This window comes from Ixodes scapularis, unplaced genomic scaffold (genome assembly GCF_016920785.2).
Source record: "Ixodes scapularis isolate PalLabHiFi unplaced genomic scaffold, ASM1692078v2 PGA_scaffold1__304_contigs__length_218370807, whole genome shotgun sequence".
Lineage (NCBI taxonomy): Eukaryota > Metazoa > Arthropoda > Arachnida > Ixodida > Ixodidae > Ixodes > Ixodes scapularis.
Genome location: NW_024609846.1, coordinates 171,653,465 through 171,668,550, shown reverse-complemented (window position 1 = coordinate 171,668,550; position 15,086 = coordinate 171,653,465). Strand labels below are relative to the sequence as shown.

Below are 15,086 nucleotides of genomic sequence, written 5' to 3'. Positions count from 1 at the left end.
ACATCCGTGGGCGCCACGTAGAGACGAGATGTGCTTGGGAAAACTCATTTTTATTTAGTTGCTATGCGTATAGCCTTGTTCTTTTTGGCCTTTCAATGTTCTCTACTTACACCACGACGTAGTGACAGGTTAAAAGCCAAAGTGGAATCTCCTCCCACCTCTTTTCACTTTAGCAGAGCGAGTGCTGGAGCGGAGGTCCCGCTCTCTTGCGTTCGCTCTCTGCTAAAGTGGAAAGGGGTAGGAGGAGCTCCCACTTCACCGACACCAGTGTGTCGCCAATCCACATTGCAGAGTCATCGGGAGTGAAAACACGCGAATGTTACCCACGAGAAGGAAAGCGCACGGCATGAGCTCTGACGCAAATTCTTTACTACTATTGGAGCATACATCCTACTCCGCAAAAATCTAATTACCTTGGAGCCGACAGCTTTTGCATAGTTTGAAACGGTTGTACGCGCCCTGCCTCGAAGTTTTTCCCTTTGAGTGGGGAGGGGTGGCTGCCGTCACCTTTTGTCGTGGACGCGTCTTTCAAGAGGGCGGAGACAGCCGTCTCTGCTCTCTGGGCGGTTCCGGTATCTCGGTGAGTCGAAAGCCACCCTCTTTCCCGGCGCAGCACGAACTCCACGCTGCTAAGGGAGGATTTCGAGTTGTCGGCAAGTGAGCTGAGTAGAACGTTTGGAGAAACGTTCTACTCAGCTCACTTTTGGAGAAAGGGCGGCGGCGACGGCACGGGACGGCTATGCAAACCCCAACTTCACTTCTGTTAAAACCAAAACCAAAACAAACAAAAAAAAAAGAAACACAATGATGTTCAGTCCACACGTTCTCTCGCGTATCCTGAAAAGGGGCATTCTGTTTGGCTTAGTTTGGGGCCTCGCGAGCGTGTCTCCGACTGGTCTGTTTAGCGTCCTATATATCTCGCGACACATAAAAAGTGTCCCCGAAGTGGCACCAAATGACGTCACATAAGCCAGAGTGTCATGCTAGCGGATGTCGCGGTCCTGGCGGTTGGTCGAAGATACGCGCTGGCAAAAAGCACGAGCGAGCGCGAGTGTCGCTGTCGTCGCGCCGTCCCAACACCTGGCTGCCGAAACTTCCGTGGACTGCCAAACTGGAAAGCGACCTGCGGCAGAACAGGCGTCTGCCACATCTACCACCGCTGCTGGCACACCGCCAGGATCGCGACCGGCGACAGCGTGACACTTCTATGACGTCGCCAGACGGGAATTGAGGGACCACTTCTTTTTTTGGACGTGGTAAACACAGCAGTCATAAACGCGCTCCATGCCTCTCCTAGTTAGGGACCATGGTTTTAGTGCACCGGCTTCCATGCTAAGCTGCACGGTGGGCATTCCTGCGCCTGCGAACGTAGATGACCAGGAGGATTGCGATCACAGCAAAGGCCACCACCACCGCAATGATGACGATTCCTGGAATGGTCAGCCGGTACGAGGACGCGCCTGCACAGAACACAAACAAGACCCTCGTCTTTGACACAAGCGTGGAACTGCGTGGCGGGAAATTCAAAGACCAATTAGGTATGGACATTTTGCGTGTATAGTTTTAGTGTGGTGTCTGAAGACTCGTTCACAAAGTCGCGTTTGACTGCATCAAGACTGCTTGCGCCGAGCTGTTGCTATGGCAACCCTTACGACGAGCCAATGGGGGAACGCTGTGTTGCACGACGCAGCGCAACGCAGTCGACGCAACTGTGAACGAGCGTTCTGCTATTTGGTCTGGGAGGGTGGGAGGTTCAACTCGCAAAACACTGAAAACATGTCGTCAGATCTCATAATATGTGGCAACATGGGAGCAATACATCCTGTACGCGACGGGAGAAGTTCGCTAGTGTGAGGTTCATGCTCGTTAAGCTCACGTCAGGAAAACAAGAAAACATGAGCACAATCGACCCAGTAAGTGTGATGTCACCGCTCCAAACAAATTGTTGCTATAGGCGCGTTGTGATGGAAGAATACATGGGACTGAATTCCGCTCTGAAAGAAGGATCGGTCAAAAATCGGACATGGAATTGAAACGTTTAAAAATAACAGAAAAAGGAAGTCTAGAAATTTCACACCTACCACGGCAGAAGTCTGCCGAGAATCGGCTGTTTCTGAAATGTTTGCGACAACAACTTCCGATCCTCGAGATGTCTCGAGGTGCCCGTTGCAGACGACGTACGCATGCATGACGAACGTAACTGAAGTATGCCGTCTGCAACAGTTTGAATCGTTTGCACAGTGATACGATTTTGATTTTGTATTTATTTGGAACATGACAGGCCTAAGAAAACAAATCAGGTTTATAAAAACGAATTGCATTTGCGATTCGTTTTTACTGTCTGACGAAAATCATGTGACGTATATGGAGATCTGCAAAAATACAGTAAGAAAAGCATCTGTTCAGATCATTATATTAAAGCAGCTTGGGGCCCTCTCTCTGACTTTGCAGTTAACGTGCGTTGTAATGAAATAGCAATTATTTTGACTCTAGCGTGAGCGGTTCGAGACCACAAGCTTAGTTTTTCAGGCTTGGAATATGGGTGTGTGTTCCGTACCCGCCTTGTATACTCATCATACTGAGGAAACCCCTCTTGATTCTTCAATTTTAATTAAGACCTGAAGCGTTCATGACTAAGAAAGAACGCTTTCTTGGTTTCACCCTGCAGTAACCGCAGTAAAAAAAGCCCGGCTCATCGCGGTGGAACATTGATTTCCCCCTTTACGTGTCGAAATAAGTTCGTTTGATCACAGAGATGTGCACTGAAGCAACTCTGTTGTCAGAAATGTTTAACGTGAAGTACGTGAAGTACGACACTTCCCGTCGTCGTTGTCGTAAGTGATTCAGCTTGAAAGTGTTTTCACCTTCTATATATTGTGGAAGTGAGCTTTACGGGAAGGCGTCTGAGCGCTCGGGCACTTCGAGTGTCGATGAAAGCTGTGCACGGGCACTTTTCGCTTCTGAAATCCCACAGAAAGTTGACCCCGAGGATAGAAGTCGTCATCGTTCGAGTTTTTCTCGATCGTCACCAACCTGATTCAACGCAATCCTCTACCCCCTCAGAAAAAAACCACTGAACCCACGAAGCCGTTGTGTTGTCTGTTAGCAAGGCAAGACCGGTTCTGAAACTTTATTGCGCGGGCTTTTTTCATCGCTTAAGTTATGGTACTGAGACGATAGAAAAAGTCTTCATGGTTAGATATTCAGAAAACGCAATGGCTACAAGAAAATTCCTTCTTTTTAGCAACGGTCTGCTTGGAGCGGAGCGCCATGTTGTGACGTGATCAGTTACGGGATCAACGCTGTTTTTTAGGCTCCCGGCTCGACTTGCAAGATACACAGCATGTGGCACCATCCCACTGGAGAGCGTAGTAAAATTTCAGTGTTGATTTTGCCATAATCGTTTTGCCGTTTTCTCAAAAGGGTCAAAGAAAAAAGCCTGGGTACTTCGAGAATAGCTGGGGTTACCTCAAAATATCACCACAGTTTAATATAAAATGCGAACGTTAATTTAGGAGTAAATTATTGGTATTAAAGCAAAACAGCCGCTTTGGTTGTAGATCAGCACTATATCTTGGCAGCTCCCTAACAGAAATGAAAGCGCTGTCACAAAAATGAAGATATGCAATCTTGGGCTATGCTCAAGGTATACAAACATAGATAAGCGTGGACCCTGTGTCTGGAAACTATAGGCCTTTGTTCCACCATCCAGGAGTGTCAGCCACGGGTGAAACGGGTCAGAGAATCGATGTAGCGGTATTTTCCTCTCTTCCAAAGGAGTCTTCACTCATCTTCGTATCACTATGTACGTGTTTTCATACCCTTACACGAGCCCTCTCAACTGCCTTGGAGGCAGTTAGCTCGATTGCAGTAAATCGAAGTTCTCACGACGGCGCTACACTTGGTTTCACCTCCCGTCCTGTCGCAGCGGACGCTCCGAGCCATCCCTGTCAGTCCAGCTCTTTGAGCGAAACACGTAACAACGCTTTCTGTGCGCCACGGCGCTTTCTTTCGAAGGTCACCGGAACCTCGTAGGACCTTGGATAGGCTTCGATGGCTCGTAGCATCCGCTGCGACCGGACATAAGGTGAAACAGAGAATAACAGCTTTGTGGTTTTTTTTATTCACCTACCCAAACTAAACGTAACTTGTTTATTACCGCAGTCGTTACTCTTCTCGGAGGGCTATTTAGTATCTATAAACTCAAAATAGCTCCTGAGGAAACGGCAATCAAGTTTCGCCGTGCTGGAGTAATCTTCCCAAGCATATATTTCACATCATCAAACTTCTTCTAACATGTCGGGAACAAGCTGCACTGCCCCTTACCTCTGTCATCAAATTTACAATATAAAAAAATCACAATAATAAAAAAAAAAAAAAAAAAAAAACTCGGAGGACGCTTTAAGATTCGCCTTTAAAAGTGAACTGCGATAGCGAAAAATAAAAACATATAAACTTCTGCTCATTTATAAAGTGAAATTATTCGAGACATGCGGTGACCTTTAACTAGCCTTACATGTCTTGTTTTTTATTAACTTTCATTCCCCGTGTGACGTCACGTTTCACGTGAGCGTTGCGGGTTGTTTGAGATGCCCGGGCGAGGTCATGTGGCTGTGACGTCACGACCCTCTCGACCAATCAGGATTTTTGCGGCAATCCACCGACGCCGGCGTTTCTCGTCCCGCCACCGACGCCGAATTTGTCGCGACACAAACTCCTTAACGCTATCGCGTAAAAAAAAAAAAAAAAAAAAAAAAAAAAAAAACTGGAAACAGCGCGCAAATAGCAAAACGATGAAGGTGTAGACGGGATAAAGTGAGTACGTAATAAAAGGAAAAAACGTCGAATAAACCCTCCGCATCGCTGTCGCGTCGACACGTGCTTCAAAAAAGGTTACCGAAGTTTGACTGACGCAAACCAAAGGCTGAATGACGTATGGTGCGCCTTCGTTTCCTATTTCAAATGCGCTTCCACCAGTTCTCTTGCAATCTTATCAACCACTTTTCCCTAAATCGCGATGGCTTACATTTGCAAGTAACAGAGTGTAAAGTTGATTTCAGCGACAACGCGTGCTCGTGCGCTCAGCCCAACAAACGTAATTCTTATTGAACTTCAGTCTCAGGTCGAGGAACTGCAAGAGCATGCCATTTCACGTTCATGTGTAAACTTCAACCTTCCAGAGTGTCGATTGAAAACATCCAACATAAAAGCGATAACGTGAGTCCACCGAAGTCCCATCAGCTCATTTTGTTGTAGTCATTCAAAATATAAATACAATGCCAACTAAATACAATATAAAAAAGGAAAACAGGAAAAAAACGGTGAGAATAAAGTTTGAAATTTGAATAACTTACAGCATAAAGTTTGAAAATTTAATAACTCAGCAAAAAAAGTAGTTTAACCTAATATTGGGGTTACTAGGTCAGATATATATGTCTAATAATATACTGAACCAATTTTCAGGCCAGTCAGCACTATCAAAAGTTTGCCCATAAGCCGCTAATGGCATTGTGAGTTCCACTTGGTCCGCCTACAACAGATGAACTAATTAGGGTTGGCTAACTGGATTCAAAATGGCGGAGTCTCCGACTCTGTCACTGACGGCCCTTGTTAGTGAATTTCATCTGCATTACAGCGCTGAGGGAGGCATCTAGAAATAGTGGTAGCGCCAAATAATGTGGAAGTTGGGACATATTCAGGGGCCAGAGTTGCCGTTAGAACTACCACGCCAAGTCGCACAACGGGGATAAAGCTCATGTGTATTAATTACAGCGAGGCTGTTTGTGGCTAGGGTTCTGTGGATTTTTCGTGTGCGTCAACAAAAACTCGGGTCCCGAATTTGATGCAAAATCGCTTCATTCTATGCAAAAGCTTATACGTATCATCACTTAGATATGCATTTTCAGTATATTAGTTGTCGATAGGGACCATTTTCAAGATCAGTACACTCTCAGGTAGATAATAAAGGTTTCTCAAAGATCTGCCGCTGTGCGACCCGCGTCGGCCATGTCTACGCTCGCGCCGCCCCCTATTTGTCGTCGTTCCAAGCCGCTTGCGTGCCTAGTTTCCTTTCCTTCCGCTCTCTCAGGGTGGCGGTCCCGTCGCGGGCATTTACTTTCCGCCGGGTGGAAGTCTTGTCGCGCATGCCTACTTTCCTTCGCCTCCTTATGTAGCTCACTTGAGACCTTACTTTATTTTGTTTATGTTTCATAACAAATAAAAAAAAAAAAACATGCAACACAATGTAGTTTCTAAATATACGAAAAGACCCATTAAAACGAGACAGTTTCAGGCAGATGTGCTGAATTGTCTTTCATTAGACCCCTATTGTTTTGGGTGATGAAATAAATGATCCTTCGTTATATTTTCTTTCTAAAAAGGAAGTGTTTCTTGTCAATCTTTGCCTATCACCACCGTATAAACTGCCCCGGCAATTGGTTCTTTAACATTGTGAAAGACTGTAAAAAAAGAAAATGGCTGTGGGTATGTTTTATACAGTTTTCAAGTTTGTCTGGCTTCAACGAGCGACTTGTCTCTCAGCTGTAGATGAGCAATTTAGCCACTGCTGTACAACCCCTAGCCTGGGGGACTTAAACGTGCACCACGCTGTAGTGACACACGACCGCACGCTGGTACGATGCTCATCCAGGTCGAAACGGGCAGTGGTGTGAGGATCCAACCCAGAATCCTGGTTTCAGCAGAGCGAGCTTTGGCACGTGCTCCGAGCTGATGTGCGCTAGACCACTCGTCCACCGATAAGGAGATTGTGTACACCTTCAGAGTTCGGTTATTTATAGATCGCACTCAGATACCGTTGGCCCAAGACCGTTAGAAGGGCCAATGTAGCAAAGATTTTGCAGAGTTCTGACCGCATATTTCCGGAGTCTCATCGCTGCCGTCTCCGCAGTTGTAAATGGTGTCACACCAAACTCCAGGCTCAATGCAGGCACCATCACCGCACTGCCGCCAGCCGTATGGACAGTGACCGTTGAACGCTGCACAAAGCAGGGAATGGGAGCGTTAGCGCTGAAGTCGGGGAAACGGGAATGTGTTCCACACAACTCGTAAAAACCCTGCTGCGTTCCCCCCTAGCTGTTTGTAATTTAATACCGCGTTCGCACAATCATGGCAATTCCGTGCTGGTTGTTTTACTCTGCTGGACCATTCGACTGTCACCACCCTTCCGTAATGTTAGTACTGGTTCTAATGCATATTTGCATTTTTATTAAAGCCATCTGTGATTTAGCCTCGAAAAGTAAAGTGTGCCACGGACGAGGACAGTCGACTGCCAAACACCTGCGCCGGGCCGGCGACGCTAGACACGGCGCGTCACGCGACTGGAGTTATGGTCTGCCGCCTTCCTCATAAAACATTTCTGAATATGACAATTTGATCGATAGATCGAAGTACACCTGCACATTTCTTTTTTATATACGTGAAATTTTGTAATGTGCACCACTCGCCAGGTTGGAGATGTCGGTATTAAATTTAGCATTGAAATTAGGCAGGAGCTTATGAATAACAATTGATTGAAATGCGCGTGTTAGTTATATTCGTTAATTTAAGTTTTGTATTGAAACACGTTTCCGAGAAATCGTCTGGAAAGTGTATGGAAGAATGTTGAGAGTGGTCAGCTTTAGCATAACTCTATTCAATTGTAATTTCTGGCCAGCGAAATTCTCCTGGAACAGTAACCGAAAAGGATAAATGTAACGTCTCAGAATAAGTGTAAATCAATGAAAGCTAAACTGAATAAAAAACTGAAGAATATATATAACACGCAGGTGTATTCTCCGTTGCCTGTTCTGTTCTTCTCTCTTTCTGTCTTTATTATTTTTAAATTTCAGAAGAAAAAAAAATGTTTCCCTGTACGAAGATAAATATTTGTATTTTGATTAAAGTTTATTAATTTCAGTTCCTGCAGAAGGAGAAATCAAGAAACCTGAAACTTGAGCGAAGCCCAGAATTTAAATGCTTTGTTTGAGCTGCGCTGGGATGGATTAACAATTAACGGCACCAGGAACACGACGCGACACACACGAGCTGTTCAGACAGGACACACTTTCTGCTGTGCACGACAAAAAACAGTGCTCGCATGTCAGAAACCGTGTTCGTTGCGTGGTGCGCGTACGTTTTCAGTGAGGACATTGACCACGCAAACGACTCGACTTCCCTCCTCACCACCTCGCTGTCGTCTCCTCCCCTTTTTTTCTGAAGATTGGGGACTGACAACAACCGCCGTGAGCACGCTCCATTGCTTTTTTCAGGGACACTAGCGGAGGGTGACATTCATCCCCGGCAAACAACGTCCCGAAGTGAACCGGAAGCGGAGGAGTAACCTCCCTTTCCGTTCAGAAAATGCTGTTCACAGCAGAAAGCGTGTCCTGTGCGTTTAGCCCTTGGGCTCATCAGTATCATTTATTGGTAATCCTTCGGAACTCAGTGCAATCAAAGTGTGAAAGGAAACCAACTACCCCAACCCCGAGCACTGGCGCCCAGGAGGTTCCACTCACCGGACGCGTTGACGTAGGCCACGATGACCACCTTGAAGCTGGCTGTCCTCTTGGCCCCCGGCAGCGGCTCCGAGAACCACCAGATGGTGAAGCTGTCCCCGAGCGTGCGGACGCCATTCGCACGGGGAAACTGTCGACCGCAGAACCGCCTCTGGTTCAGGGTGTCGTTATTGACGCCCTCCAGCTGAAACCAAAAACGTCGTCGTCGTCGGAAGTGCAATTTCGGCAGTAGCTGGGGCACGTCGCGGAGCTCGGCCAAGACCGTTAAGAATATAGACCCTTTTCAATAGTTCGCGCAATCTCGTGAGCCTCCAGCGTGGGTGCACGCTGGAGGCTCACGACACACAGCTTCTGCTGTGTCTCTTACTTTATGTCCTTGTCTTGTGGCGCTTTTGAGAAAAAAGAAACGATGTACTAACTAGCCAACCTTTCAGTATGGACACACAGCCAAGGCACGGCGAAAGGCCGCCAGCTTATGCTGTAGGCCGGTTGTTCGTAAGACCCCCCTGCCGTTCTCACCATTTATGGTCATTGCAGGGTGAAAACGGTAGGGTGGGAGTGTCGTTCGCTTTGTTTTGTCGGCGGCGCTCGATATGATCAAGACACCGAATCGTCTCGTGCACCTCGAGAAGCAAGATGATTGATTTGTGTGTGTTTCTGACGCAGCACTTAGCTGGCGTACCGAACGCCGCGTCAGGGTTGAGCTGGGAGTGTATACGGCACCGTTAGAGTAGGGAGTATTCACTGGCGGCCATATCTGTGTGCGTGGTTGCTGAGCGCGTGCTGATGGCGAGCTTCCACAGTTCTTTTGCAGCGTGCATAACGAACCATCAAGATTGCCGGTCTTAGCAGCCTATTAAATTAATGTGTTGTTCGTTCCGAGCGCGCTCTAAACATCTCCCTCAAATATGGCGTCCAGTGAATGCCCCCTATACTCGTGCCTAATACCAGTCGTCGTCCCCCCCCCCCCCCCCCCCCCCGCGACGCCCAAGAGAGACATTAAAGCATTCATGATGCACGTCTTCGGCTGGGTCATGCTTGGCGACGACACGTCTGCCGTAGTGACGGGTGACTTTAACATTGACATTGCACGCCAGTAGGGAAAGTGGTTCACTTTGTTTACACTCAAGCGCTTCGGGCTTGCGTGTGTGAACGAACATACGGCTGCCCACGACAGGCATCGGACGTGTATAGCTTGTCTTCACGAAGAACGTGCCTGCCGTCAGCGTACAAACTATGGCGGTGTACCACAGCGATCACAAGGCCATATGGTCACTGTGGTTACGAAATAAATAACAACCCCGGATCGTTATATAGATGTCTGATTCTTTAATCGTTCAAATAACCAATTACCTAATCACACCTTAATCCTTACCTTTATAAATACTTTATTCCCACCATAGTACAGCTTGGCTGGTCTTCCTTCTTCACCAGGGTGGAAAGGCTGACAGTTTTTTAAAATTATTTTTGTCAAACATTTTGCGATATTTACACATTTTTTTTACAATTATCACTGAAGAAAATGAAAGACGTTTACAATTCCCTGTAATGCCTAATTAGAGCACAGCTCTTGAGGAGAAGGAGGGGAGGATATGGAAAAGAAGGTATGCCCCTCCTCCTCCTCCTCTCCTCCCTTCATCCTCTCCCTCCCTCTCGCTCCCTCCCTTCTCCCTCGTGACGTCGCTCGTGACCCTAGTGACCCCCGCGACGTCACTCGTGAAGGTCGTGACCTTCACGAGTGACCTTCGGGACGTCACTCGTGACCTTCGTGACGTCGCTCGTGACCCTTGTGACCCTCACGACGTCACTCGTGACCCTAGTGACTTTCGTGACATCACTCGTGACCGTCGTAACGTCACAGGTGACGTCACGTGTGATGTCATTACGGGAAGCGTCCCATAAGGCAACGCGCGGTTACGCCGACGGTGACGCCGCTCAAGCCGGAAACGGGCGCCTAAGAGCTGCTCTCTAATAAACAAATGTTGCGGACGAAACGTCACTGAACTAAATGATATGGGACTCCCTTTTTGACACCTGCGAACTCAATGTAGTCACTTTTCACAAAATGCAAGAAGCATATAAATCGGGTAGCGTCTGCTTTCCGAGGTGCCCGTAACTATTTGCAGGAATTGCAGCCAGCCATTGGTCCCGATCCCGTTGATCTTTCGGAAACTTGTTCAGTCTCTGCCGCACAATGCCATTTTCGGATGCAGGACCTGTGAGGCAGCTTTTCACGCAACAGGGGCATTCTTTTTGGAGCCGATCACGGGCATGCACTACGGGCACTCACTACTCATTTTCCAACTCTTCAATGTACAAAACAACTCATCTGGAAGTGCAGAACAGCGAGCAGAACAAACATAACTGCAGAACAATCGCACGGCAAACGGTTCCCGCAAACGGTTCCCGCATTGGACTGCTGCGCTCGGCCAAATAAAATATAAAAAAAAAGAAAAAAAAAAAAAACGGAGGGGAAAAAATGCCCTGTCGGGTGTAGCCACGTAACTTTCGGCACTCTCTCCTCCTCTATACTTCACCGACCTCCGTGCGCAGGTTTCGGTTTCGCTAGCAAAGTATTAATTGGCTAGTCTTCTGGCACCCTATTAAATCGCCTGGCAAAAAAATGAGGAAAAAAAAAACTTTTTGGAGGGTGTCAGCGTTTTTTTAAGGAGATTTTGACAGCCTGATAAACACAACAGTATAGTCTGACAACCGGGGGATGACTATTTCCATCCGCCATTTTGTGGCTCTGACATGCATCGGCGGACCGAGTCGTCACGAAGCCGAAACGGGGTGGGTCGGACGGCAAGTCGCAAAGTATGTATGTGTGTGGGGAGGGGAAAGGAGGGCCTTTGTAAAGAAAGTGAAGACATGCTCTGCCCAAGTATAGGGACGCCGAACACTGCCAATTGAAAGTTCTCTTTGTTTCCGTTTAACCAGATTTGAGGTTAAAACTGCAATGTGGTTCTTGAGTCTGTGTAAAGAAGCGGCAAAAAAAGGGGGGGGGGGGGGGGCGCTTTCGTGGTGTGCTGGGGGCCGCATAAAGCTGCCTCCCGGGCCGCAGGTGCCGACCCGTGCCACCAATAATGGGAAAGTGCGAGTGGCGATGGCGATCGCGACCGCCATCGCCCCTCGCACTCTCTCTACCATCACGTGGGTTCTTGCATACGAACGCCGCCAGATTTCGCTGGGAACGGGGCTCCAACAGAGCCGTTTATACTGAGAGAGTTTGGCCTTCTTAAGGAGATTTTGGCAGTCTGACAACCACAGCAGCGTAGTCTGACAACCGGGGGATGACTACTTCCGTCCGCCATATTGTGGATCTGACTCATAGGAACTCTACGCGATTTCACAGGAATGAACAAGACAAAGAAGTAACGCCATATTGTGTTATCGCGAAATCCGCTGGTTCTAGCGGCCAACAAGCTCCGCCCATCGGCCAAACTCTCTCAGTATAAACGGCTCTGGGCTCCAACAGCTGCAGCCGTAAAACAACAGGACCACAACTAATGCGAGCGAATACCGTGGACTGGAGCCCGCGGAGCCCAATTTTTCATCGCCCGCAGCCACTTAAAGCCAGCGCGTGGCCCTCCAAAGCCGGTGGCGAGAGCCGCCGAGGGCTTCAATAGTGCTCGGCATCCACCACTGAGTCTGAGCCCGCCGCACTGTGAACATGGCAGCTCTGGCCAACTTCGTCTAATGATTTAAAAGGTTAAAAAGCGCAACACAACAAGGACAATGAAGACACGAAGACGACAGGACGGGCGCTAACTCACAACTGATTTTATTAGAAACAACACTGTCACTTTTATACACAAGATCGTATGCCAAACCCACACTGCAACCAATCACCGCTCTCACAAGCAACTATCTAGAAACATTACTTCTTTCTGAAGCAAAAAGAGAGAGGGCGCGCTAACGCATTTGTCATCTTTCTTTTTGATATAAAATGCCTCTATAATCTCTCTCTCGGTCTTATCTTTTGATTTCTTTAAAAATTTTGTTTCAGCCAAAAGAGGCTTACAGTCAGCACATCGCCTGCAGTGGTCTGCCAGGTGTCCCCCCGCGTTGTTCTGCACAGAAAGATTATGCTCGCGTGCCCTATCGTTAAAACAGCGCCCGGTTTGTCCAATATAAACTTTTCCACATCTTAATGGAATCTCATAGACAACATTGGTCACACATTCAGTGTACTGTACAGCGTGCTTTCTTGTACGAAACTCGGATGAAGTGATTGACGTGTTTAGAGAGGGGTGTAAAAATGCCCTCTCGGCTTTCTCTGTAGATGTTGAGGACCTCTATTATTCTGTGCCTCACGACGGGTTACTCCGAGCTGTTCGGGATAAGATAGACGAGTCGGGAGAGGTAAACTTTCAAAGTGTCGCGGGCGTTAGTAGCGAACATTTTTTAGAGCTGTTGGTCTTTTACCTCCAGTCCACTGCTGTCAGTTACAATGAGCGTTTCTTTGTACAGAAATCTGGTGTTTGTATTGGCTCGTCGGTTGCCCCTGTTTTATGCAACATATTTTTAGCGTCATTGGACAGACGCATTTTGGAATGCCTACCTGAATTGCATGTAGTTAAAGTCTTTAGATATGTTGACGATTATCTTGTAATTTTAGACACAAATTTGGGTTTGGATGAGGTTGTTGCGGGGATCGTTAAAGCTTTTAAAGAAGCGTCAGGTGGACTTAAGTTTACATGGGAAATGCCTGTGCTGAACTGCATTCGGTTTTTGGACCTTATGGTCATGTTTTCCAACGACCATGTTTGTTGGAGGTATAGCCCGCGTTCTAAGAAAAGCCTTGTTTCTTACAAAAGTGCACATTCCAAACTGGTCAAGAGAGGAATCGCGTTAACATGTCTTCAGGCAGCCCTTGCAAAAAGTTGCAAACATCAGATGGACATCAGTTTTGCTCAGCAAGTAAAAAGGCTAAAAAACGTAGGGTACCCACCTAACCTAATTTCGAGCTGCTGTGAGAGCCTACTTCAAAAAATAAAAAGAACTAACTTACAAGGGGGCGGCCAGACAAATAAAGTTAAAAGACGTGTACATGTGATTCCTTATTGGCATAAAGTGTCTCACAACATTAAAAAGATAGCTAGTAGATACGATGTAAATGTTGTTTTTTCAGCCCCTTGCAAGCTCTCAAAAATCTGTCCGATGCTTACACGGCAGAAAAAAGCACTTTGTTCAAAAAAGCACGCTGTACAGTACACTGAATGTGTGACCAATGTTGTCTATGAGATTCCATTAAGATGTGGAAAAGTTTATATTGGACAAACCGGGCGCTGTTTTAACGATAGGGCACGCGAGCATAATCTTTCTGTGCAGAACAACGCGGGGGGACACCTGGCAGACCACTGCAGGCGATGTGCTGACTGTAAGCCTCTTTTGGCTGAAACAAAATTTTTAAAGAAATCAAAAGATAAGACCGAGAGAGAGATTATAGAGGCATTTTATATCAAAAAGAAAGATGACAAATGCGTTAGCGCGCCCTCTCTCTTTTTGCTTCAGAAAGAAGTAATGTTTCTAGATAGTTGCTTGTGAGAGCGGTGATTGGTTGCAGTGTGGGTTTGGCATACGATCTTGTGTATAAAAGTGACAGTGTTGTTTCTAATAAAATCAGTTGTGAGTTAGCGCCCGTCCTGTCGTCTTCGTGTCTTCATTGTCCTTGTTGTGTTGCGCTTTTTAACCTTTTAAATCAGTATGAACCAACTCGCCCAAACACAAGTTTTAATTCGTCTAATGACCTTCCATTACCATTCCTTTCCTTGCAACTCACTCCCTCATATCAAGAGGGCCCGGCCGAGTCGTACCTTTCCACTTTTATAAGGACGTTCCAAACATACATAAATTAAGGTGAGGAAGATAAATCAATATAAAATATTATACCTCCATCGGTACAGCCTGGGAAGTGTTCCAGGCGGTACCGATAAAGCCAAATCCGATTTAAAGCCATTTTGAAAAAATAATAATAATAATAATAAAGCGGCAAGTTCACCAACTGTTTTTTTTTTAATTAAAAACCAATGGTTAAAACGATACCCTAGCTAAGAGAGCGGGCTTGATCAACGGCATGTGTTATGTTTGTGCTTTTCTTTAATAGGGTAATTAATTTTCTTGTTCCTTGTGCTTGTGCTTTTTTTTCTTGTCCTTGTTGTGCTTTATTTTGTTTTTTTTTAAGAAATAGAAGTTTAATAGGGTTAAAATAATGATAGTTTTTTTTTAAATTATACTAACGGAGTGCCCGGCTCTCTACATTAAAATCATTTAAGTGAAGTAGAGCATTTTTTCAAAGGTAAAGAGTAATATAATTATTATGTATATACGATCTTACTGTTTTTCTTTTTCATCTTATTGTGTGTGTGTGTGTGTTTTGCCTTATTATTTTTTAAGACAACATAAAATTATAAGCAAAATCAATCCAAAACAAAACGAAAACCCAAGAAAAACCCCAAGAAAACCTTTTGTACAGGTGTGTATATATAATATTGTATAAATTTTTACATTTTTTTTTCCAAATGATTAATAGTTGTTTTTCAGGGTGTCCTTGGTGCATCCTTTCATATT

At 46.2% G+C, this 15,086-nt stretch overlaps 1 long non-coding RNA gene across 1 annotated transcript; it reads right to left on the bottom strand.

The window, feature by feature from the left end:
- Positions 1 to 14: 14 nt before the first annotated feature.
- LOC120849938 lies at positions 15 to 8,709 on the bottom strand. The gene is made up of 3 exons (XR_006077815.1): positions 8,514 to 8,709; positions 6,870 to 6,995; positions 15 to 1,460 (listed from the first exon to the last, which is right to left on the bottom strand). It is a non-coding gene; the product is annotated as an uncharacterized LOC120849938 (long non-coding RNA).
- Positions 8,710 to 15,086: the final 6,377 nt, after the last annotated feature.